At 48.7% G+C, this 27087-nt stretch overlaps 1 long non-coding RNA gene across 1 annotated transcript; it reads right to left on the minus strand.

The window, feature by feature from the left end:
- Positions 1 to 12410: 12410 nt before the first annotated feature.
- On the minus strand, positions 12411 to 22749 carry LOC136023105 (uncharacterized). Its single transcript, XR_010616468.1, has 3 exons — positions 22598 to 22749; positions 20606 to 20724; positions 12411 to 12824 (listed from the first exon to the last, which is right to left on the minus strand). It is a non-coding gene; the product is annotated as an uncharacterized LOC136023105 (long non-coding RNA).
- Between the last annotated feature and the right edge of the window lie 4338 nt (positions 22750 to 27087).

Raw genomic sequence — 27087 nt, forward strand, 5'->3', positions numbered from 1 at the left:
CTGCGCTGGAGCTGGAGAGGATGGAAATACCATAGTGTTTGCAGCAGGGCCGCCTATTCAAAGGGAGGGGGAGTGGTCAGCTCCGCATCCAGGGCGGTGGGAAAGGCAAGCTCCACACTGGAGCCATCGCCAGCCAGGAAAATCCACCTCTGGCAGATGGCATGGCAGTGGAAAGATTAAAGCTGTTGGATGGAGGTGGGTATGGGGAGAGCCTCCTGTTGGCCCCCCAGTGCTGTGGCCTTCGGGTTTGTGCTCTCCTGCGTCCCGTAAAGCAATCTGAGTAACTTCACAAGTGTTGCGCCAGCCCCTAAAGTCCCTGTGAAGTGGTGCTTATTCCTGCACAACAACTAAAACCAAAGCACACAGGACATGACCAGGATGAGGTTTATCTAGCCCTACTAACCCGTGTTATGATTCCCCACCCTTAGCTCAGCTGCTGCTTCTGAGGCTAATGGTAGAAAACGCTGTTTCCTCCTAAAAGGTCCCTGGGTACCTCAGCCTTTCCTGCTCTCCTGCATATCCCAGGGCATTGCTGGCTCCAGAGCACTGTGCTTTCTGCTGCCTGCCTTACCCCCAGTCCTGGGATGGATCCAGCCTGGCAGCATACCCAAAACCCCCTTATCCTCTGGTACGAGGCATACCACCCCAACACCCACCCTTGGTAGCTGCTGCGTGCTTTTAAAAGCATAAAGGCTGAAGCAAACTCCCCTTCTATAAGGCACAAGGGAGGGGGGATGCTCGGACAGCACTGGGAGGCACTGCTTCAGCTCCTTCCTCTGATGGAGACAATAGTCCCAACCTGCATCACCCCAAAGGCTGCTTTCAACACAGATGCTAAGGAAGGAGGCCAGGGGCTCTCTAGAGAAGAGAAGGCTGCTGGGACCAGAAGGGCAGGCGAGTGCTTTCCCAGCTGGGCTGGAAAAGGGGAGGGGGCAGAAACACAGATTGCAGTGGGCTCACTCCAAACCCCTCAGGGTAAATCACCCACTCCGCTCCAGGGGAGCAGGACCCTCTCCCAGCACCTAACATTCTCACAGCATGTCCAGGGGCCTCTGAAGCCGCATCAATACCCCCCCGATCCTGGATGCAGGAGGGCATGCCCATCCTGCCTCTCCTGCTCTGCCTCTCCAGGCAGTAAAGCTGCCTTTTCCTCCAGGAGAGGGCTCCAGGCTGAAAATCCTCTCTGGCTGCTGCACAGATCCCTGTCACGCCGCCTTCGTGAGCAACCCCTGCCAGCAGCCCCAGGAGAGAGGCAAAGCCCAAACACCAAGGGTTGCAGATGTGCTGTTCTGGGACATTTTGTTTATGGGCAAAATGGGAGGCTGGGAACAGCTGCTGTGATTCCCCCTTGAAATCCTAATGGCAAGCTGTAATGTAGCAGCAAAAAACGAGAACACAGCCATGGGACTCAGCCCTTCCCTGGCTTTCAGGGAAGATTGCAGCATCCTCACAATTAAACAAAAGCAGCATATACATCTAAGCCCTGTCACTGAGGCACTGACTGGGGAGAGAAATAACCCCTGGGGACACCCTTCCCCAGTCCAAAACTGGGCATTTTGGATGCACATTGGCAAAGTGCAGACCAAAGCGGTATTTGCTCTCACGTGGATAATTTTTGCCTGCACAGGGCTTCTCGGGCATCTACTGCTTTCAAATGCTTCCCAGAGAAACTGAATGTGCAGAACTAGTGCTCACAGACATAAAGGTCTCTCCTGTTCTTCACACCCCCCAGTCCAAGACATTGCTCATATGCACATGGCGACAAATAATAAGAACCCCCAATATTTATGCACATAAAACTGTTAACAGATCCTTCAAGGATTTTCTCCTAAATGAAGAATGAATCTCTCCTCTAGCCCTTACCTTAACTTAGAAGCACACAGCTACGGGTGACCCGAATAGATGTTACCTGTTGACTTGCAGCCGTAAGGCACGGATGGCTCTTGTAGCTATTTTAACACAAGAAATGATTTACAGGGTTCCCATCTTCTCGGGAAGGTTTCCAGCCTCCTTGGGCTTTGGTACAAAGGCTCGGTCACGTCTGAGCACCAAAGGGGTGGAATGCATCCAGCAATCCATTTTTATCTGGGCAACTCTTCCCTAGGCTGCAGGATAACCCCGCTGGCAGCTGCAAACAAGATGTCTTTCCCTGGGCTGGATGCTTTGGTCTGCAGCAGACGGTTCTTCCGATACGCTAATCTATATATTAATAGCCTCTCTATTATGGCTGTCCAATGGACTGTGTGTTTGCAAAATGAGAGGCTTCTGGTTTGGGCTGTTTCTTATAAGGCAGCATGATGTCTGCTGCGTGCAGATCACCTCCCTCAGCTCACACATGGCCGCCTGCTTTCAGGGTCACTGCTGTCCCATCAGTCACCTAAACCGGTCGCTTCAGCTCCCAACAGAAAGTTGGGTTGACTTTCGGGTAGCTCATGGAATTCATCATAAAGCCATTGTGCTTCGAGAAGTACTTTCCATTCCAGATGGTTTGGATTTTCTTTGTACTTGTAAAAAAATTAAACGATTCCTTAATGCTGAACTTAAGCAGTTATTAATGTTTTTACTGAATCTGAGGTGTCCTGTGGATGTTCCGCAGGTTGTGCACTGGGAGGCTGCTTAAATTTAGGGGCACGTGGGCACCCAGGCTCCTTCTGGGAGGTGCTGGACATAAGTGTCAGCAGAAACAGCCCCTTTCCCAGTAACCTACCCATATCACCATTTTGGACTAGAGGAGTGGATGGAAAACGAGAGCAGCATCATGCTGAAAGTGGCTATGACTGCAGAGGGTCGTGGTTTGCATCCTGGCGCTGAGCACAGATCTCCTGGGCAAAATTCAACGCAACCAGAGTTTCACTGACTGTCCCCTACCACCTCATAGCCCCGAGATGACTTCCCAGGGAGAGATCATGCAGACCTATGGTCCTGCTAGAGGATCATAAGGCATTAAAGGTGAGAAGCTGCATGTAATAAGCTTCCACATCACTTTATGGATCTGTATCATCATTTCCATATTACAGTGGAAAAACAGAGCAGGAACTGATAAAATGACCCTGAGTGCCTGAATCTATCTGCTTTTAGTTGGTGTTGCATGCTGACCCCTGTAGAAGGGAGCAAAAGAAAGGGATCTTGATTTGCAGGGATACCTTCCCAGCCTCTGTTTGCCCTGTGAAAGGGTGATACGGCCAGATCAATGAGCTGCCTGGGCGTGCAAATACCATGGCAGGTTTGTCCAGGCTGCAGCACCATTGCCTCCTGCCCCTCCTCAAAATCAAGGCAATGACACGCAGCCTGTGCCCCAGATGCTTCAGCAATGGTCCACCAAGAGCTGTGCACATCTGGTCTCCAGGTGCTGAGGCTTTCTGTTGCTGGCTAGTCTCAAAAGCAAAGCATAGGCACCACCAGGGCTCCAGCCGGCAGGTCAGGGATGGACACCCAATTAATTGTCTCCTTGTATGTAGCCCAAAGGTGCTGCTTGCCCTCTCGAAGTCAAGGGGAAATCTCTGTCCTCAAAAACAAGAGAATAGGGGTTTATGTAGAATCCCAGAATCCCAGACTGCTGTGGGTTGGAAGGGGCTTTAAAGTTCACCCAGCTCGAACCCTTACCACGGGCAGGGATGCCTTCCACTAGAGCAGGTTGCTTCAAGCCCCTCTGTCCAACCTGGCCTTGAGCACTGCCAGGGATGGGGCAGCCACAGCTTCTCTGGGCACCCTGTGCCAGCGCCTCAGCACCCTCACAGGGAAGAACTGCCTAGTGTCTCAACTAATTCCCCCCCCCCCCCGTCTGTTTAAAGCCATTCCCCTTTGTCCTGCCTAAATTCATTCCATCCTTGGGTCAGGCAGGAGCTCAGATCAGTCACCATGGATGTGACATGATGGATGCACACAGTCAGTGACAGTCAGTGAAACTCAGATATACACTAAAGGAGAAGCAGTTCAGGGCCTATGGCAGCTCAAAAACTGGTCCACACATGACTTTTGTGAGGCTATATTAGGTTAGAGGCTGCTGCAGTTAAATCCCCTTCATATGGATTGAGTTAATTGCTATAAACTTGCTCATACGTGGTTTATCTCACTTCTATAAGGGGTACAAGAGCAGTACAGAAACAGGCTTTAAATAACGAACGTCTGAAGACGACAGACTGGCTTGGGTGTGATACTATGTGCAGAAAAATTCCCTCCTTCAGCTTTGGGTTTTCATTTTCAGTCCATACACATGCCTCTAAATACATATATGAGTATATGTAGGATAACCCACAATGACACCAAGTCCCATCCATCCTCTCATTGTGGAAGGGAGGGATTTCCACTTAGCTCCAACTCTGATGTTAAGCAACATCTCTGGGGAAGTTGTAGCCGTAACATGGCCAGTTTGAGCCCTTAAAATGCAGATTTGTGAATTTTGCCTTGTAAGCACACCAAAAAAAAATCATCCTTTTTCTAAAAAGCCAATGCGAATATTCTCATTGTAACCTCCTCACTCCCACCATTAACAGCTCAGGGGAGGGATGCACAGGAACTCCTGAAAACTGTAAGAAAAAGGTAAATCAATTACAATTCATGAAGATATTAGCTGTAAAATCAGTCATCAATGACCAGTTTTCCATTTCAAGAAAAATTAGGCCTGTTGGTTGGGAGGAGGATCTTTTATTAGGCTGCCTGATACACTCTGAAGAAAAAGCAGATAGGATTTCATCACATAGCCCCTCTTCAGATCTGTGAATTCAAATCCTCATCCCGATCATTGAATCTGAGACTATAAAGCCAGATTTCAGAAGTGCTCTTTTCCCAGGCAAGCGTATAAATAAAGATCAGATACACAAAACTGCTATCAGCTGACAATTCCTGCTCAAGCACATCTGGCCAGATTTCAAAATGAATTCAGCAGCCAGTTAATCACTTGCTCTTTATTACTTAACTTACTATTAGCACTGGGGGTAAAAAAAAAGAGAGATATTTTGGTTTTCTTTTATCTGGTCACAGATTCCCTGCCTCTTGCTGCAGTGACATTCAAAAGGCTGATCAAAATCTTGACAGTTTTAAGGAGTCAACCGCTTCTCAAGCCGGTATAAAAATACGGAAAACGAATCAGGATCATTTAACTGCTTCCCTTTGCATCTTCTTTGTGAAAACATAAGATTAGCACCGCAGCAAAAATGTCCTATAAACCCCATTCTGAAAATGCTTCTTATGCTTAAACCAGGAGGAGAATGAATGGGAAGCTGGAATTGTCATTCCTACTGTTGCTGTTGTCTGAGAGCTCGGTCCCCTCATGCTCTCTAGATACCGGTTTAGGCACTGAGGGGACATTTAGATGAGGTATGAGGAAGTTCTTCACTATGAGCTGCACACAGGCTGGAGGCATTTCAGCACAGTGCTCTAATGGACCACCAAAACCCATGCAAAAATACGTGGATCTGATAAAATATGCGTCGTTTCCAGAGCAAGCAGAAGGAGCAGAATAATACAGTAGCAGATATGGGAGGCTTGGTTTTGTGGAAATGAGTTATTAACATGTCCTTTACCTCCCTGTTTATTTTCCACATGGTTCCAGGTCAAGGAAAGTTTGGCTGTGACAAAGCGTAGGCTTTTGGAACAGCTGTGCCTTTTCATATGTAATTCCTGAGCTCCATGAGGCACGTTTGGACACATTCTCTTTTGAATCCTCTGTTGGTTATCAGGGGAGCTCAGGCGGGATAACATGACACAGGTGATATCCCCCAAGAGGAGAGATGCTCCCTTCTGTGAAGGACACCGAGAGCTCCAGGAGGAAGAAAGAGGGAAAACAGTGCTTGTACCGGCAGGCTTATACATGCTGTCACCATGGCTGCCTGGTGATGGAGGGGTGATTTATGGCCAGGCTGGGATCGCAGTGCTGGGCTCCACATGTGGAGTGAAAGTGGAAGTGTGTGGGAGGGAGGGGAAGCAGCAGCATCTCATTTATCAGCGCTCCCGGGGCCGAGCAGGTTTCCACCCGGACACAGGCTGCGTTAAGGAACATTTCACATCTCCCATGCAGCACGACAAGGGCGTGCCCAGGTCTCAGCATCATAGATTCATAGCATGACAGGATGGTTTGAGTTGGAAGGGACCTTAGAGCTCATCCAGCTCCAACCCCCTGCCATGGGCAGGGACCCCTTCCACTGGAGCAGCTTGCTCCAAGCCCCTGTGTCCAACCTGGCCTTGAGCACTGCCAGGGATGGGGCAGCCACAGCTTCTCTGGGCACCCTGTGCCAGCGCCTCAGCACCCTCACAGGTGCCTCTTCTGCCTCAGAGCTCATCTCAGTCTCCCCTCGAGCAGGTTAAAGCTGCTCCCCTTGTCCTGTCCCTACAAGCCCTTGTCCAAAGCCCCTCTCCAGGTTTCCTGTAGCCCCTTTAGGCACTGGAAGCTGCTCTAAGGTCTTCTGGAGCCTTCTCCAGGCTGAACAACCCCAGCATCCATCCTCTGGGAAGAACTGAGGCTGACATACCTACCCAGGAGAGGGGAACCCTCACCAGTGTCCTATGTCCTGCTCTAAGTGTTTCATGAACCTTTCTACCCTCCGCAGGCCTCCAAAACAAGCCACCCTGGGCAGCTCTGGATGCCTCAGCCTGCCTTCTGCAGGAGCCAGCTTGGGCCTGTGGGCTTTAAGCAGAGCAAGGGGGGGATGGAGAAGAGGGGGGGGGTCACAGCAGGGTGAGCTGATGAACAGCAAATAATCCTAATTTATGCAAAAAGCAGTCTGGAAAAAATGACATTCCTGGTTGTCTGCATATGCAACATAGAGAAACCCTAAATAAAGGGGCCAAAGATTTTTCAATGAATTAGACCTTTATCCTCTGAGCACCCCAGAGCTCAGCCCATGAATTTGGGTGAGTTTGCCTTTTTAATTGCTCTGTCTTTCTAATGCAGGCTATTTAGAAACTGCACCAACAATGCCCTATTGGAAACCGAACAGGTCATTTGGGCTACAGCTTTTATCTGGTTTTCCACCATCTTAGACAACAAACAAGCCATTAATGTCTGGAAACACAGCTTTGATTTCAACGTCGAAACCACAGCCAAGATCACTGCCAATGATGCCCTGTGTCACATTTAAGGCCAGCGTATGCCCCAGCAGTGATTAATTCCCCCCTGCCTTTATATCTGGGTGACCACATGCACCTCCCATCTCAGTGGAGATGCTCTGGGTTTGCAGCCCTGGAAATAAGACCATAGCACAGCTTTTTCTGGCTGAAAACTTCCAATAGTAAGCAAGTACAGGCTTTGCTTTTGGTCCAAGATTTGGCTCGCCATTAGGATAAGGAGGCTTGCAAAGGGTCTCTGGGCTAGTTGCTGGATCTTCATTAACATGAATCTTCTGGGTTCTTTATTTCCCACCCACAGTATAACCTCATGGTGCAAAGATGAGGTTTCTCCTGTTTCTGGTTGAGGGAAGAACACACACGGCTGCCGATGTTAACCCTCAGCCTTACCCAGGTCTCGCTCAGCTGGTACCGAGTCCTTGGGTTTTTGAAGTCAGCAGGAGTCTGGCCTGGGGAAGGTTTTTACAGGATGAGTTTTTGGCTGTCGTGATTGAAGCTCTTTCCAAAACCCAGCGAATGCCATTTTCAGCACATGGAGGCTCACAGCATCGGTTCATTCAGTGCCTATAAATCTCCCTCTGAGACTTCATAAATCTCAGCCCAGAGTTTCATTGTATTTGGGCCACCCCGGGCACCAGCACTGGGCACTGCCATGAGCAGGGCCACAACCTTGCTCACCCTAATGCAAATAGGATGAGAAATCCTTCTTCTTTCAATCCCACCCTGAGCATCTGAGGGCTGCAAGGGACCTCGCCGGAACACAGAGCAAGCTGGATTTACCTCCTCCCTGAACGAGCTTCATTAGCTCGTGCAGCGAGCTCCAGATTTTAATGGCTGCAGCAAATGGGAGAAATAAAATAAATACTACAATCAAAGTGCTTAAACCTACGCCTCGCCTATGCCAACACAAACCCTGAATGGGAGGAAGCATTGGGCTAAATATAGATCCTCAAGCAAAATCGGAGAGCTTTTATTTTTTTCTTTTTAACTTTTTTTCTAGGTTCAAACTGTAAAACATCTGCTGAACAGTTTCCTATAACTGTTTTTGGCTTTTAAATCAAAGAAAGAAGAAACAATGTCCCATTTTTGCAGAGAGAAAAGGAGGGGGGAATAATAGACCTTCCTCTCAAAGCAGGATGACAATAAGGATAGAAATAGAAAGGGGAGAGCTTCGGAACATCTTGAGTCCAGACAAGAAGAGGGTGGATGGCAGGTTCAGGTATCTCTGCTTGCTTTGGCCGCTTCCTATTTTGAGAGAGAGCTGGCAAAACTGCTGACAGCCGAAAGGGAAAACCCACAGGCAGAGCTGGAGCGTGATGATGGGCAAAGAGGGGGTGCAACAGTGCTTGGGGGTGCACGGGAAGGTGCATGGGGCTGGTAGCTTGCCAGGAGGAAAAAAAAGGCAGTGATTTAGGAGGAGAAAGAAGGGGAGGAGTTGTGCTGCAGTTGTAATGCCTTTTCCCCAGCCCAGGAGACAATCCTCAGCTCCTTTCAGCATCTCATGGCCCCATCAGAGCTCCTTGGGGTGGCCCTGAGCTGCCCCATCTGTGCCGAGTCCCCTTAGCACAGCCATCGTGCCACAGGCAATAACACTCCTCAGAGCCACCCAGTTTTCCAGGCCACCTCCACCAAGCCCCGATGCTGTGGGGAGGGACACGGGGGGAACGTGCAGCCCACGCTGTCACACCTCTTTGGGCTTCTTGGCAGCGGTGCCTGCACAAAAAAGCCTTTCCTGCCAAGTCACAGGATGCGATGACGGCGCGGCTGGGAAAAACTTCAAAACAGCTCAAACAATCAGGGATTGTCTGCGGAGAACGGGCTCTAAAATTGGCTCCTTGGATTAGCACCAGGCTCACCCCTGGGGCCTTTGTCAGGAGCACTGGGCTCAGCAGCGATGACGGAGGAGGACCTAATCTCGCTTCCTATCTGTGATACGGGTTGAATTTAGGCTGGCTTTGCCGGCTGTTCTCGTCCCTCCGTGACCTGCTGGCATCCAGGCACCCAGACAGCAGCCGGGAGCGACTTCCCACTGGCAGGAATCCTGCAGTGCCTATAGCACCAAGATGACTCAGGTGTCAGCATCCCTTCGCTATTTATTTCCTAAATAATGTTGCTTAGGAACCTACATCCCCTCCATAGCCCAATTCCTGTGCAGATCTGAGGGTGGGGGTGCAAGAATCACTCCTTTCTATGGCTTTAGCACATGTTGGGCTGGATTTGCTCTTTTTAGGTAAATCCCAGTTAGGCAGTGGCAGAGACCCTGCTGTTTGTAGGGGTTTCTTAGCAGCTTTGGTCCTTGGCATGATGGTCTTCTGCCACAAAGCCCCCACCATCAGCACCAGGGTAACATGTCCCCATCCAGCCATGAACCTCTTTCCCTATCTTTTACCCTCTGACTTGGCCCTAGCATCCTGATCTCAGCATCCTCGCAACAACTGTGTGCTCCAGAGCTGCTCCCGAGGATGCATTAAACATGGTCAGTGTGTGTCTGATGGCTCCTACAGACCCATGGGCTTTCCCCTGGGCTGTGTGGACTCATTCCTCCCTGCTGCAGCATCCCTCCTAGCATCCCTCTCCCAACTCAACCCCTTGGAGGAAACCTTGGACAAAAGAAACTCAGAACAAAATCCAGGAGCAGGGAAGTGGCAGGCGAGGGGCTCTGTCAGATCAGCCAGATCCCCAGGAGGAAATAACTGAAACAAGGCTCCGGCATGTGTCAGGAGATGGGATGTGTCGGGGCTACTGCTCCCTGCCAGCCCTTGCTGGGTGCTGCGGGCAGGGAGAGCTGCTTGCCCACTCGAGCCCATGTGTTTGGGATTGTCAAATGAGATACGGAGGGAGAGGAGACACCAGAAACTGGGATTTTGGTGGGAAAACCTTCCTGCAACTGAACCCTTGCAATCTGCACGAAAGGGGATTTGCTTTCTGCAGGAGGTTTTCCTCAGTCCTGCCAAAGTCATGGAGAAAATGATGCCTCAGGCGCTTCCCACGCACCCACAGCCACTTTGTGTAGTCCTGCTCTGGAATATACCTTCTACACTGAGCAAAGAGTGTCTCCTAACCTTAAGGCCCTGTTCTAAGGCCCATTTATCCACCCTGGCTTTGGAGGGGAGGAGGGGAGCTGTGCAGGATGGGGGACAGGGAGCATCCTTTCCTCAGTGCTGGTACAGCCGATGCCAAGGGGTCTGCGGGTGAAACCTCAGCGCTTTGATAAATGTGTAAAGCACATTTTAGCTCCAAGAGGCCATTTCTGAGAAAAAGAGGCTATGGTGGGGGGCAAAATCATTTGTCTTTTCAGAAGAATGAGCTCTTGTGCACGTGCAGGTGCCTGGGGCTCAAGAGGGGGAAGGCAGTAACGCACAGCAACTGGCTCATTAAAATATAACACTAGGAAATGCTGGAGAAATAGGGTCTGGGGGAGCAGTGGGGCTCCATCCACTCCATCCTGGTGGAGACTGGTGCTGAGGGAGGAGAGGCACATCGATGTGTGCATCCATGGGACATCTTGATTGTGCATTAGGGACTGCGCAAACCCAGGCATAAGCATGTCTTTGTGTCTTCAAGTACCTCCAAGTAGGCAGGACACCCTCTTTTGTGGAGGATGCTGTGCCAGGGGGGATGCCCAGGGGATGCTCCAGGCTGTTCTGTCTTCAGGTCTCAGGAGATGATGCCAGGAGAACTGCCTGCTAGGACAAATCCAAGGGATGGGATTCTATCCTTGCAAGCATGCCTTTGCCAGAGCTCTGATTGCAAGCAAAGGTTTGCAGCTTGGAAACTTGGAAGGGTCAGGCTATTTTCACTCCCTCTCTCCCAGGCTCTTTCATTCATGCTTCCTCTCTCTTTTCCCCAGTGCATTTCTCACTCACGCTCTCATTCATGCTCACTCGCTCATTCGCATTTTCCTGGCTGTATTTTTAGCTCCCTCGCCGTTTGGAGGATGTGAACATTATCCCTGAGTCATGACTTTGTGAGGAAACAGGCAGCCAGGGCTCCCATTACAACCCATGAGGGCTCTTATCAGCTGCAGCACAGCTTGCTGGGGAGGGGGCTTTATCTCCCCATCCCTCTCCTCTTCCTTTTTCACTTTCCAGCTGCTGCAGCCCCAGCTCCTTCACCGAGGCCACGAGGCTCATCCCCCCCTGCCCGTGTCGTGCTGCAGAGCTCAATGAGTTAAATGAAGATTGGCAGCCAGGAAATGGGAGTAAACCGTAAAGGCCAAAGAGCATCCTCGGGGCTGGGGGGTGCTGCCGCAGGAATTACATCAAGCGAAAAGGTGTCTGGCAGGGCTGTGACACCAAATGCTGCTGGTGTTATTCCCAGCCCGTTCAAACGAACCTGACGTAATGGCACCTGGGGGCTTGGTTGCGAGCTTGCTCTGCATGTGGAAAACACAATCCCGCACCCCTGAGCATTTCAATCTGGCTCACGATAAGGCTGAAGCAGCAGCAAAGTGTTACAGCGGCTCTGTTCCCACACGTGGATGGGCCACTGAAACAAGAGACATCCCACATTAGAAATGATCGGAGGCCATCCCACAAGGGAGGAGGCAACGCCTCTGGGACCCAACACATGACATTACAGATGATGTCCAAGTGACCCCCTGGGTTGATGCCGGAGGAGAGGGTAATGAAGGGCAGCTCTGGCTGTGTCTCGACGCAGCCTTATCCGTCACGACACGGCTTTGCTAATCTCAGTGCTCTGTGCTGGTCGTGAGGCTCCTCTTCACCTTTCCATGACATTCAGGGTGTTTTCTTCTTACTTCCTCTGACTTTCCTCTCTAACCTTTCTGTTATCTCCATAATACTCTCTCCTCCCTTTTCCACCCATCTGCTTATTTTAGCTGCCTCTTCCTGCCTGCACGTGTGGCTCCTGCCCTGCCCTGGCTCTCCCTTTGTGGCACAAAAGGGATCACTCCCCTGCCCTCAGCTCAAGGGGAGAGTTTTGCCCCATTTTCATGCTTTCCAAGCAATGAAGTAAGTCCATTTTAAACGGCTTTAACCTGCCAGAGGGGAGACTGAGCTGAGCTCTTAGGCAGAAGCTCTTCCCTGTGAGGGCGCTGAGGCGCTGGCACAGGGTGCCCAGAGCAGCTGTGGCTGCCCCATCCCTGGCAGTGCTCAAGGCCAGGTTGGACACAGGGGCTTGGAGCAACCTGCTCTAGTGGAAGAAGCCGAGTCCTGCTGCATCTCACCTTTGAGCCCATTTGTCCACTGCAGGAGATGCTATCAGAAGCTTCCAGAAAAGATGAAGGCTGACACAGGGTCAAGAACCAGCTCAAGAAACTGAAGGAAGAAAAATCCATTGAGGACTACTAAAGACACCACTTCTGGGTCAGGAAATCCCAGTGCTGTGGCTGTTGGCACTCAGAGAGGATACGGGGAAGGATTTGGCCCTTTACTTCTGGCTCCCAGTATGAGTCAGTAGTGGGGCCATTGGTTTGGCTTAATGCAACCATTTCATCACACACTTCTGAGCTGGTGGCTTTCTTCCCTGGGACAGACAGGCCTTGAGGGAACATTAAGGAAAAGGAAGGGAAGGAGGGAAATGTTTCCATCCATGATGAGACGCAATACAGCAGAGGGGATGCTGATGGTTCAGGGTATCTCCTCATGGCACCCAGAGCCCTTGGGAGTACATAGGAGATGACCAGCAAGAGCTTGGGGACTTTCATAGATGTGTTTGTCCAAGAAATGAGGCCGTTTGCAGTCCCAGAGTCAAAACACTCCAACAGTGGAAACCAGGACTTCCTGGGCTGAGCCCCGTTGCTAAATAAAAGACAAAAGAAAGAGTAATTAGATGCCATTAATTGTTGTTAGGAGGAGTTTTGCTGGCGGCCAGCACTCCTCTCCAGAGGACACAGCCCTGGCCTTACCCAGCACGGCTGCAATAACACTCGTGTGTGGATCGGGTTTATTTTAAGCACCCCGCTCCCCCTTTTCTCCCAGCCCCAGTGACTGCAAATCCTCTCCATCTTCTCTGGCCACGCTTGCACAGAGACCAGATGAGCTCAGGGATGGGGCTGATAGGAAAGGAGAGGGCAACCAGGGAGCACAGTGGGATCTGGCTATTGGGGGACAGTGAACCCATGGTTGCTCTGAGCACCACAGCCCTTGAAATCGCAGCTACCGTGTTAGTGAAGGGATGCAATGCAAGTTGTAAGCCAACAATGTGTAGACGATTGGAAAATACTTGAAGTGCATTCAGCTCCGAGGGAAGCATGAAGAGTTCATCCTGTAGATGTTAAAAGGATTCTCTGCCCCTGTCATTTACCTGCGCTCTGGCTTCTGTGTTTCCCCATTAGACTTTATTCATGATGATGGCTATTATTTTGTTGTATGATGAACACAGCCCTTTCGGCAGGCCCTGGGACATTGCCTAGAATTACAAGCAATTTAATAACGAGGAGCCGAATGCTGAGGCCCTGCTTTCACTCCTGCCTTACTGGTGAAAGCCCCGCTGGCTTTCGTCAAAAGGAGAGTCTCAACAAGCAGCTGTGTGTCTTCCCTGCCTCTCCCCAGCTTTATCTGGGTGCTTTTAAGGTGATCCTGCTTAGAAATATCACAGGTTTGAAAGGCTTGAACAGGGAGCAAGTGCTGATGGAGATGGTTCCCAAGCTGGAGAAGGGGATGCAAAGAGGGGATGCAGTCCCGGGAGAAGAAATAAGGGGATTTGGAGCTGAGACTTTATCTTTCTCCACATTATCTTTTCCCCCCTGTGGCAGGGGGTTGGAACTGGGTGATCTTTAAGCTCCCTTCCAACCCAAACCGTTCTGTGATTCTACAAATTATTTATAACCCTGAAGGCCACAGTTTGCTCCAATTCCGGCATCCCAGAAGTAGGTTTTGCTTCTTCAAAACCCCAAACCTTTGTAGTTCACCATTAAAAGCACTTGTTCTATTTAAACTGGTGGTGGTGGTGGGCAGCACCTTCCCAGAAAGCCGCATCTCCTGCAGAGAAGAGAGGGTTTGCTATAAAGAGAAGGGATTGCATCTCTGCTTTGCCTCTTCTGTCTAGGGCAGTGAGCACCTAAGAAAGCACAAGCACGCCTCCTGAAGGCAATCCTAAGCCAGGGTTCCCCCAGACCCCAGGAGCTCTTTGGGGGACAAACAAAAGGGTTCACGGTCCTCTGATAAAACCAAGAAGAGTTACTGTATACAAGGAAACCCTTGCTTTGGCAGAAATCACTGTGTTGTGGTGCTGTTTGTGCTCACGGGGATCAATCTGGAGCATGCAGATGGGGCGTTATCCTGCTTTCCTGGGTTATTTCTGCCTCTGGTTGCCCTCATCGCAGCATCTGGAGAAGCTCACGGTCTTCAGGGTGCTCATCTGTGCTGCACATCTGTAGAGGAGGGAAGTGCTGTCACCCCCACCATAGGAAAGGAGTGATTTTGCTTTCAAAACGGTTGGGAGCTGAGCTATAGTGAGAGGGCAAGTGACTTGGCTCCAAAAATGGCAGTGCCAAGGAATATGCCATGGTATATGAGGATTAACTGACATGCAGGGCAAGCAGCTGGTCCCTGCCCACATCATAACACACTCACTAGTTTTCTTTCTTTATGCTTGGGTAAGGAAAGCAAACAGTTTCACCCATTTCATTTCCCTTTACTATCAGCAGCAAGACAATGCCACTTGCAGGTTCTCATCTACTAGTGTTTGGGTAGCAACATCATAATGTTTTCACTTAAATTAAGAAGAGGAGCAAACGTAGAGGCATTTGCTGGGTATGTTTGTTTCTAAGGTTAAGGTGAATGTGGACTCTTGAAGACAGTTTCTAAGCTGTTGACTTCACTTAGAAGGGTTAATGCTATGTGCAAAAAGCATCTGAGCTGCAGCAAGAGCAGCAGCTGAAGATTTGCACACTTTTCCCGGCACCTCTCGTCAGTTTTAAGGTTTGTTTTTCTTTCTGCAGGACTAAATGCTTGTGCTTTACTTCTTGCTTTTCTCTGAAGTGCCGCTCTCCGCTTCCTTGCGTTTCTGGAATGGGTTTCACGCTACAAGGGTGGAAACAAGGTCCCCGTGGCCTGAAAAGTATGGTTGGGAGCCACCTGGTGCCATCCGGCCGGCACTGCAAGCCCTGGGCTGGAGCCAGCGAACACGCAGAGCAGGGTTAGAGATGAGAGTCCCAGTGAAGCGTAGCGCAAACCCGTCTTCCTCCAGCCCGAGGTCATAAGAAGTGGAAGGTGCAGACAGGCTCATAGCTTCAGGAAACCTCCCTTCCTGTCCCCTTTTCTCTTTTAGGGAGGCAAAAGTCGCAGGCAACACACTCTCCTCTTCTTAGATCAGTGGGAAAACCTGCACGAGGGTTATAACCTCATAAAGTTGACTTTGGTCTCTGTTCTTTTTGGTTCACCTTTGTAAGATCTGGATCACAACGTCACTGTTAACACATCCAGATCGTGCTTTTCATCTTCATTTTGCACCCACTGGATTCATTCACTACTGGTTCTTCTGGCTTGCTTTCCACATTCCATCTCCCGAGCGACGAAAAGAGGAGATGGAGCCAAAACTATATTCTCCAAGCTTCACTCCATTTGGCTGCTCTGCTTGCATGGCCAGGGAGTTTGCACTACTGCTGTGACTGACGTGAGATGAGTTTAATTGGGGTGAGAGGGCGAAGGAGAATCACCCTCACATGCTGAAGGACTGGGAAAGGGATGGATGGTGGAGAGGATGCATTCGCAATCATGGCTTGAGTGCCCAACCACTCCATGGAGCCAAGAGCTGCGACAGTTTGGAGAGGTTTTGGCAGGTAGCATGAAACAAGCTCAGTCTCTTTCCAGCTCAAACCACCACAACCACCCTCGGGCTAAAGAGGCAGGTGTGGGGCAACAGAAGCCACAGGGAAGGGGTCCCAGCAGGCGAGACAGAGCCTCCCCATGTGGCGACATGCCCAAGTGCACGCTGCAGACACCAGCCAGCATGCACAGGGAAACCCAACTTGCATTGACTCATCCCTGAACTCCAGACCTGGCTGTCAACCCTCCTTTTTCCGATCACTGACACATTGGTTTGCTTATGAATTTACTGCAACAGCCGTGTCTCTCATTTTCCTCCTGGGCACCTCGAGGGGGGTGGCTGCTTCATGGCAAGCCAATGAGAAGGACCCCAAGTCGATACTTGGGGCAATGGCAAAACTCTTCACCAGCCTCTCTTTCACTCTCCACATGGTTATCCCATAGCAGCAGAGCTGGGCAGTCAAACTTAGCAGCCTGGACCAACCATGCCAGAGAATCTTCATGCTGGCATCTCTGTGTGGTACACAGTCCCTCCCACAGTTACCTCCCCTAACAGGAGTGCAACCCAAATCCTATAGTGTTCTGCCTGCCCCCCAGATCCCCATATGTCCCTCTGAGCTCTTCACCCCATCTGAAGTCTAGAGAAAAGATAATTCACTGGGAAATGGCACTGCTTCAGGTATCAGTGAAAATAAATCCATGGGTACTGGTAGCTTTCCAAGCAGTTCAGAGGCTTTCCCATACTGCAGGGTGATTTTGTTTTAAAGACACATGAAAAGTCCCATACTTTGGCTGCAGATCTGAACTTCCATAGATCTTAGAGCCAGAAAGGACCATAGATTATCCAGGCTGACTTCCTGTCTAACGCAGGCCATATGAGTCCATCCCCTTATTCCTACAGTAAGCCCAATAATTCCTGTTTGGCTATACATCTCTTCCAAAAAGGCATCCGGTCTTGATTTAAAGACTTCAAGAGATGGAGAATCCATCACTTCCCAAGGCAGCTTGTGCCAGTGGTTATTTCTAATAAAGAAGGAAACTATTTAGAGTTGGGCGTACATGTCAGCGGCTTCTCAAGGTAAAGAAACACTCACAGCCTGGCTCACCAGTAAAATGAAAGCACTAAGCAGTCAGTGAAGGAGGATCTTACCCCCAAAAGTGTCTATTCTTACCCCCTGTTCCAGTTCATCTGTCTTGAGTTGTTCTTTTTTCTACAACCATCATCTTCTGTAGCCCGTCATGGCTGTAATACATTGCCTCAGCAAATCTGCACACTCGTGAGCTGGTTTTCTTTCTACCAGTGCAAATGTCCAGCCCCTGCTACCGCACTTTAGTTGCCAGAACAGAAAGATGGCACCGAGCATCAGCTACACAGGGTGCGCTAAGCAATGGTGCCACCAGCAGGGCAATCCACCCTTGCTTTGCCACCAAAAACTCCATCTGCCTACTGCCTCCCTGGTGCCCACTCTCGTGGTTCAGCAGCACAGCTCCCAGAGTGCAAAGGTCCAGCCTCTACTCCCACATCCCTAGGAGCCAGGACAGAAAGCTGCTGCTGGGATTCACGCACACATGGGGAGCTCCACAAAGGTGCCACAAACATGGCAATCTCCCCTCGCTTTGCTACCTAAAACTCCATCCGCGCACTGCCGCTGTAGCTCCTGCTCTCAGGGGTCTGGGTGCAAGGCTCACAGAATGTGCACATTCAGGCCCTGCTCCCACAGCAGAGGATCTAGAACAGAAATCTAGTGCTGGGCATCACCTACACAGGGTGAGCTCCGCAACGTTGCCACTAACATGGCAATCCCTCCTCGCTTTGCCACCTAAAACGCGTTCCGGAGCTCACGATGCGCGAGTGATGCCCAGCTTCTGCAGTACCGCTTGTGGCCACCAGATGGAAACACACGCTCACTTATGCGGTACAGAGCAGGCAGCGCCCCTCGACTCCCCATCCCGTCCTCCTTTGCCTGCAAGCCACGGGGACTGCCTCTGGTACCCGCTCTCTGGCATCCTGGAGCACGGGTCACAGACCGCCAACGTCCGGCCCCTGCTCTCACAGCCAGGGCAGAAAGGTGCTGCTGGGAATCACCTGCACACACAGAGCTCCGCAACGGTGCCTCCGACATGGCAATCTGCCCTCGCTTTGCCTCTTAAAGCTCCATCTGCTTAGTGCCGCGCCGTGAAGCGGTCCCGTGTCCTCCATCATGGCTCATACAGTGCAGACATCCAGCCGCTGCTCCCACACCCGAGGTGCCAGGACAGAAAGCTGGTTCTGGTCCTCACCTACACATGGCTTGCACTGAAAGCATCCGCAGCGCGTTCACACACAGCCCAAGCGGCTCTCATACCTCCCCTACATGTCTGAGGAGCATGCAGAATAACCTGACCCTAGCACAGACTTTGGGATCACAAAGGTGATCTAGGCAAATCTAAACTGCATTTCACAAGTAATCTTCATATTAGGATGAGCGCAGAAACTGAACGTCAGAGAACTGGAAATACAGATGCAGTGCATTAACACTAACACAAGAACTTCCATGCAGTTAGTAACACCTTGCGAGATGCCTTTACACAAGTTAAGTTCCATCACAGATGTGGGGGACTGTGACAACTATCTGCTAGAATCTCTTGTTCAGAGCAAGATAATGGCGTTGTCTGTCACCACCATGCAACAGAGCACAAGGGAAGATAAAATTTAGAGGTCCAGAGCTCCCTAAATGGTCAGTGGGAACTGGCTACCTTAGCCTTTAATACTGTTTTACACTTCCCACACTGAAAGACTATTGAGAGGACATCACATGCTGAGATTTTAAACACCCCTAATAAGAAACTCTTACCAAAACAAGGAGAATCCGTATGCAAAACACCACTGTGCTGCAAATGCAAAGCCTCAGAGCAACGAAATGGGTAAAGAACAGCTCAGATTGAAGTTAAGCAGCATCCTGGATGCTAGTTAATGAGGTGACACTTGATCATCTTTAATACACTTCTAAAACGTGGCCGGCTTAAGTCTCTGCAAAAATAAATGGGCTCATTGCCTTGCAATGAAGTAGATAGCTGGAACAGCTTCAGGATTACCCTGCTTCTCTGCCCCAGATCAGCTCCTCACCAGTCAATTCTTCCACCCACTTTTTTCCTTCCCATATTAATGCCTTCCATCATAATAAGGGCTCCTACCCACTGCCAAAACTCAATTTACACTCTTTACTTTAATGACCCCATTTGTCATGCGAGCACGTGCGTCTCCCCCCGGGACTGCGGCCCCGTCGCTCTGCCAGAAAGTCTCATTTACAGTTTGCTCTTTCATTATTACTCCTAAAGATTAAATTGCTTCCATTTCAAGGCAAACGCTCTGGGAACTCCCACAGCCCACAGGATACGGTCGTGCATTCTATCAGTGTATTTTAGGGTTACAGACACCTCAACCCCAGCTGACTCCCCCCCTCCACACTGCCACATCGCATCATCCATCCTTTTCCATCACCTTCCATTTGGTTCTTCCTTTAAATCTTCACAAAACTGATTATGGCATTCGAATATTGCCATCAAATTTCAAGTAGTGGGAGGAATTTTAAGGTTTTTTTAAGTACTTTTTTTGTTTTGGAGGGTGGGGAAGAATAAGAAAGTGCTAATTTCCTTCCCCAGTGCATCCATTCATTTGTCTGTTCTAACCACATTTGTTTTTAATCTCACAGCTTGACTACTCCAGAAAGGTATATTCCTTCCTATTAGATTATATTTCTCCCTCATGGTGTGTCTCCAATCCCGACATGCTCAGTAAAATCCAATGTTAATTAAGTCATTTAAATGGGTTAAGGAAGAGCATAATCCTTCATGTTTCATTATACCATGTGTTCCATGGAAACAGCATGACACAAACTGCTAGAACTATAGCTAGAGGAAGCCTCAAAAAAGTACAGCATCAAACCCAAAGCAACACAACAATCTGCCATCAGAAAACCATTCCTCAGCTTGTCTGCAACATCTTTAACAGGAGATAATATAAGCTCATGAGTAATCACTCCATCCATTTGCCTCCTCCCAACTCAGCCTCCAACTGACCAGGACAGTCTTACTAATGCAACCCTTACAACCTGCAGTGGCCACTCCTCTGCATTTCCAGTTTAGAGAGAAATCACTGCAAGACAGACCGGGCATTTCTGGACACCACTTGTAAATCTGAGTACAAAGCTTGACCGGAACAAACAGATGAACTGCTAGGGAAGGGAACAGAGATAGGGGCCATGCTTAAAATCATAATGTTAGCGGCTAGTATTTAGAAATGCATTTCCCAGGCTAACAGAAACACATCTTTTAACCAAAGAGAGCAATGAAACTTCCTTCGTAAGGATTCAAAGCTATTCCAAACTTACTAAGCATCCATCTCACTTTCTTCAGCTCATGCAACTATATGACCACTTTCTTGCTTCAATTCCACATTAGCAAAGCCCTTTGCATCTCCCATCAGATTCCCAATATGCTGGTATGTTTCTTCAGAAGCCTTCCCAGTGAATAAAATGGTCCCAAACTAGTAATACTTGTTAGTTAGACAAGCGCCATCCTTGCTTGGGATCTCTTCTAAACAGACTTCAGCAGGAGCATAAGGAACAACATCTTTTCCAGGTAGATCTGCGTCTGATATAAACACAGGTATTTTCTACAGAAAAACATGCTTCAGATGTCTCATCTGTATCTAGATACAAAGCTGAACCACAATTTTTAAGTTGCTTTTAGGTATTATGTAATGGTAACTTGGAAATAAAACAATTTTACGGGTTATGTATGGTGTCTAAAAGCATACAAATATTACTTACCCCCGGATGATCGAGTTGCTGGTACATAGACAGAAGATGGATGCCATCCCAGCAGTCTTCCCTGGATTTCCCTTAGTCTTCCTCTGGATGATCACATGCAGACAAGAGCAGCAACAAGGCTGAGGGAAAGCAAAAGAGAATTGACAACATTAGCCCAGCAAAAGCATTACTAGAGTGGTCTATTTGCTAATACAATCCAGCATCAGCAAAGCTCTTCAAAACATCAGTGCCGAAAAGATGATGGAACCCTGAAAAATGGCTTTGGACTCTTCCCCCCTATTTTCCTTTGTATCCTTCTTTTACTGCCCGTGGAGGACTGGTGTTGCCAGCACGCTCTTCTCCCTGCAGCACAGAATGGCCGATGCCTGTGTAGCTGACTCAAACCTGAGACTGAAAAGGACTATTTAGTACTTACTGGTGGTAGCTGCTTTCCAAAGAAACACATAGGGGGGTTAAATAAAAACAGTAAATTGGAAAACCCGGAGAAGTAGGGGAAAATCGCTGTTGTTCCTGGTTTACAAATAGGGAAACTGAGGCACAGACCACTGAAATCATTCCAGGAAAGCTCTAAGAGGAAAGATGGGGAACTTGAAAAAGACCTGGAGCAGGGATTTACCAGGCCACAACCTGAATCTTCCTCTGATCTAAAGACCCAAGCTGAAAGTTTTGCAGGAATATTCCTGCTGAAGCAGAGTGTCATGTTGAACAAACCAGACTTTCCTCATAGTCTCTGTCAAAAGGGTTTCTGATCCATTTAACAAGGGGTAAAGGCTCTTTCTGAGAGACATGAACCTCTCATGCTCGGCGTATTCTGACACCTACTCTAACCATATAGAGGAATATTTGTAGTCACAGCAGGTAAACGAGCTGTGCACAGGGAACACAACTAATTGAATAGCATGAATTATTTACACATACATTCAGGAAAGCCATCTTGCTCCACAGCAGTCCCAGCAGCAGGGATTATTCATTTATAAGTCAGCTACATTCAGCAGAACGAGGCTTCTGTAAAACCCTCACTGTGGAGACACAGAAAATATTGCCTAGCCCATCCAGAAAGTACATCAGGATTCCCTAACACAGCCTCAGCCAAAAATCAATCGCATCTCTCAGGCAACCCACAACATCCACCAGCTTCCAGCTTGCATCCAGACATGCCTACTTGTTTGCTATACATCGTGAAGCAGGAGTCATTATCTTTCCTCCTTGTTTTGGCCTATCACAGCTCAGGGCAGCAGCTGAGGAAGAGCAGAGGAGGCAAAAGACTCATGGAAAGGTCTCAGACTAAGTTCCTTTACAGACTTGTTTTGAAACTTTCATCATGTTACCTGTCTGCTCTGTGCTTGTTTCTCCCTCATTTATATAGTGGCAGTGATATCAGCCACTCACATGAAATGCTTTGGAACACAAAATCAGGATTAGATACAGCTTATGTTATTGCTGCATGCTGTAAGCAAGGCATAGTCCAGAGAATATACAGACTATTTAAAGGAAAGGTAGAGCAAAAGGGGTCTTGGGACCAGCAAGTCAGTGCTGTTAGCAGCAACCACAGGCACAGAGCCAAATGTAATTGTTTTAGACTCCTACATGTTTCAGTGCAAGGAATAAGAATCACTTAGCAAAGCAAAAAGCATCTTTTAACAAAGACACAACATGCACCTGATCATTGCCTGGTGCTAATGCAAGCATCATTCACACTAACAACAGGTAGCACAACCAGACTCTAAAACACAGCAAGCAACTTCTCTAAAGTGCATAACGTACTGGCTATCCACACCAAAGCACAGGGCACAGACAAATCCCACTCCAAGAAGGGCACCATCACAGCTCAAATGAATCATTCAGAAGTTTAAGACACTCAGAAAAGAGCCATCTTTCCTTTTGCATACCACTATAAGGGCAACATGCAAATTCCTTCCACTTTTCCTTATCTCCTTTCTCTGCCATGCTGTTGCTCTTAGTCCTCAAGGAGGAAGGCAGTGCTAAACTCACCTTTATAACCACACAGCAAGTGGAGAAGTCAAGGAGAAGGCCATGTACATCAACCCCAGCACTCCAACAAAACCAGAACTACTTTCTTCCCAAAGCAAAGCCGAATTCAACTCATACTTTTCATTTCAGGGAAACACAATGGAGCAAATCCAACTCCCTGCACACCTTCCTTTTCAAGCCCAACACTCAGAACAATCAAGAGCTTCAGAGAACCTTCTGGGTGCCTGGTAAGGGTAACAAAGCCCACCTGTGAGCACACTGCTCCCACTCATCTCACTGGGCTTTCTATAGCTGAGACCCACCAAAAATAATCCCCTGGGGTTTATGAGGACTTATGGAAATGTCAGCTTAATTCCCAGCATCTCAGAGAGGAGGGAGCTTTTACAGATTGCCTCTTAGTTCACAAAAACATGTGTTTAGAATTCAGGTTTTCTCTCTTTTTCCTTCCTCTTTTTCCTCTTTTGCAGGGAGGAAAGCAGCAGATTTTACTTTGGAGTTCTTGTTCAAGGATGTAATGAAAACTTGGAGATTATTTTTTCATGAAAATGCCCACTTAGGAGAAAGGCAATTCTCTTCCCTTTCAGGAAGAAATGGTTTCATTAAAAAAGCATAAAAGGGTAAAATGGTACTTTCTGATGAGAAGCCAGAGTCTCTTCTTGATTTATTGAGTAGCAGCCCCAGCCACACAAACACACTGTCTTTGTTACTCTCCCTAGTGCCTGCACTTGCAGCAGGCACCATTCCTGACAGTCCTTTTGAGCCAGCAGTGCTCTGGGTAGGAAAACTAAACAAATAAACTCTGATTTCTGATTTGGAGCCAGACACTGAAGGCTTAACCCAGATCAAAACTCAGCTCTGTCTTTCTGCCTTATTCAGCATAGGATGCTGAGCTGTGGTCCTGCTGTTACAGCAGAGCTATGCCAAAGAAGCCTTTGGCTTGGGGAATGTATTTAGCATGTTTCTCTCCTTATGGCAGCTCTGCAGAAGGTAGCACTATCAGGCAAAGTTTTTTGTCTAGACAGATGCTAGGAGACAGTAAGCAAACCATCCACCATCACATAGCTAACAGAATTCCTATGACAAGCTCGTGCCATTCCAGCTAGGTCATGTTGCCTCCAGACTGCTAATGGCAGGATACTTTACTGTACCCAGTGGCCCCAGAAACCAATTGCAGCAGGAGCATTTATGGGAGAGATGAAAGATGGGAAAGGTCAGGTTAAATATCAGGAAGCAAGTAATGGATCGGTTCTTGAGCTGCAGTGCCCCTGCTTGTCTCCAGCTGCAGAATAGACCAGACTACATCCCTAATCCAGCATTGCTATGTAAGTCCTTGAGGTAACAGCCACAGAGGTGCCCTGTGGTTGGGAGCACAAGGGAGGTAAAGCTCAGTGTTAATAAGTAGGACCTGAAAACCATCTTTATCTGCATCATGATGTAGTTCATTACTTCTTTAACTTAAAGACCTTCCTTAATGAGCTCAGGCACAAAGCCATTTTACCAGAGAGTTCTGTCACTAGCATTGTATTTATAACCCTGATATCAATACACTCCACCCAAGAGTGAAATCCCATTCTATTCTGAGCCATGCAAGAAGAGGAGGAGAGTTCCTGCCCCAAAGAATGTCCAGTTTCAACAGGCTGCAGGCAGGGAGAAGGGAGGAAAGGTGCACATAAGAACACGGCCTGCAAACTGAATGCATGTTTGTTCCCTCAGTTGCTGACCAAAAAAGTATTTCCTTAAATTTACTTGTCCAGAAATTCAGTCACAGCCAGGTCCCTAAAGCACTAAAGCCAGGGGCAACTGTAAGCTTTTAATCAGCCATTTCTTACGCTTCTGGGTTGTCATTGTAGAGCTGACAGCACAACAGTCCTTGCATCGTGCTGCTCTGTCAGCACCAGAAATGCTGCTGTCTCTCCCTCACTACTGATTGAAGTTCTCCCAGCACCTCATTACCATCCTTCCCAGTTATCCGTCCCACATCAAAGGGGTTTCCTGAGGCTTTGACAACAACCTCAGTGCTTCCAAGGGGAAGCTGTTGCAAGCTTTTTGTGTAAGAAGCGATTTAAGGGAGCTGAAATAGGATTTGATGGAAATAGCTCCAGTTTTGCATGCCCCCATGCACACAAGCAGAAGAGGATCCTGACAGTAAACGGGGAAGAAAAGGCTCACACAAGTCAGCACTTTCAGCATCAGTGTGGTGATGCAGACATAGGCTCTCCCAACACTTCAGCAAGAGGTTAAAGTGTGTGTAAACATACAGGAGCTTTAATCCTCCTTGCAAGGATTCAAGTGCTGCTATTAGTGTGAAGCTATGGAGGCTCATGCTTCGGTGTGGACTGAGCAGATAACTGGTACATGCTGGTCCACTGCCTCGGAGCCTGAGCTAGCTGGATATGTCCTCCTTGGTTTCACACAGAGGCATGGCAATCCCTCCTTTGATTGCAAGATAATCAAGATGGCAGCTTACAAAGCAGCTTAAGGTGGGGAGCTGAGTGCCCAGACCCAAACTGGACTGAGGGTGATTGCCAAACAGTCCCAGGCGTGAACTGCATTGTGTCTGCAGACCTGTCTGCACCGTGACAGGGTTTCATCATTGCTATTCATCTTTGAGCACCAATTTTAAAGGAAATAAGTGAGCCTTTATTTCCCAGCACTGAAAATGCCTTTAGGCATCCCATCCAGAGCTATTTCCCTTGCCAGAAAATTGTGCATCTAACATGCCCCTTGTAATGGTGACTCCAGTGCACTGGCTACAGAGCAGAGCGAAAACGTGCACAAGCACGTGTGCTCGATGGAGCCTGTGTGCATGCACAAGCAGGTCTCAACACATTCATACCCTGAATAGCATGGCAACAGGAAACTCTGCCCTTCGCACTGTGTATTAATGGCCATTCCTCACAGCATGTTGCTATGCAAAACCCAGGAGGGCTGCACACTGCATCTGTCTAAGTCCTGGTGAGCATTGCTCCAGGCAGCTGTTCGAGGGAGGTAATTAAAGATGGTCTCCAAATCCATAAATCACAGAGGGAAAGACCTTGAATAGGGGGACAAAAGGACGGAGAAAAAAAGACTTAAAACTACGCCCTGTGTTGTTTCATGCTCAGGCTCTTGCCAAGCACAATTGTTTTTTGGAAACAGCGTGCAAAGACTCTGCAAGTTGTTTGGGACTCCAGGTGGGGGAAGGTACTAATCTCTGGGTGTTTGTGTGGATTTGAGTGCTTTGCTCTGCTGTGAAATTGCAGCCCTTCATTCCTGCCAGGGAAAAAGCAGACAATGGTCATTCCCCAAGGAAAAGCTGTCGAGCTGAGGGGATGTGACTAGCTATGAAAAAACACCAAGGGAATACCGCAGAGAGATTTTTCTCCACAGTCTGCATACACAAGGAGAAAGCTTAACCAGTAACAAAGCTCCATTAACACATTACGAGCATTTACATTTTATCAGCATCAGTAAAGTCACACGATAGTCCAGAGAGAGCTATCCCATTTCATAGCAAAGGAGAAACCGAGGCTCAAGAGGGGGAAGGTCCACACGTATGAAAATGTTTCCCAGCAAACATCACAAGTGGACACTTATCTGCTCTGAAGCAGTACTATGTTGGTTTACAAGTGGCATCTTTCTGGCTGCAGCACAGGCTGGTGGCCTCTCTGCTGCTTTTCAGCCCCATCCAGCACTGCCGGGCGGATCAGTGACAAGCTGAAAGCGACAGCAAGGAAAGCCCCTGGTTTTGCAGGAATCTCAGCTTAAATGGGGGTGGCCTGGGCTCCAAAGACTCCTGCGATTCCTCCCTTTTAAAACAGGGAGGCACAGAGGTTTCTTGCCTTGAGATCTCCAGACACAGGGGTGCTTTTGCAAGCTTTAGACCAAATCATCGCCCAGAGTCGGTGAGAGCTCCTCGGGCAAGAATTTCCAGGCTGAGTGCGAGTGTGAGGCAGATCCGTGAGGGCCTCAGCACCAGCGTGAGGCTCTGGCGATTCCATGAAACCGATTGACCCAGGAAGGGAACACTGTCCTTGCCTGCTTCCGAGAACCACGCTCTGATTTAATTCTTTTACCCCAAAACCTCTTAACCCACTCTCCCTCATTGCAGAGCTGAGGAGCTTTCTGTTAACTATTTCCCGCTCTGGTTTCCATGGAAAACAGAAAGCCACATGCACCGCCTCCCAGGAGATGACAAAAGTGCCTCCAGCCTAAAAACCCTTAACAAACAAAGCCAGAAAGAAAAATACCAAGGTACAAACCAGGGCTTTCAAGCCCATCTGCTCAAGTGACACAAAATCTTGGCCTTTTAAGATAATAAAGTGATGAAAAATGTCCAAGGTGTTTGGATGGGTCCGCGTCTCAGCGGTACTGCCTATCTGAAAGCTGATTTTCAGCGTCTTTGTGTTTCAGCTTCCCCATCTGTGAGAAACAAGTGAAGGCATCTGACAGCTCACTCAAAGATGACAAGAGAAGGGAAATTCAAACGTAAGCCATGTTTGCACACTAGC

The sequence above is a fragment of the Lathamus discolor genome, chromosome 17 (assembly GCF_037157495.1).
Source record: "Lathamus discolor isolate bLatDis1 chromosome 17, bLatDis1.hap1, whole genome shotgun sequence".
Classification (NCBI taxonomy): Eukaryota; Metazoa; Chordata; class Aves; order Psittaciformes; family Psittacidae; genus Lathamus; species Lathamus discolor.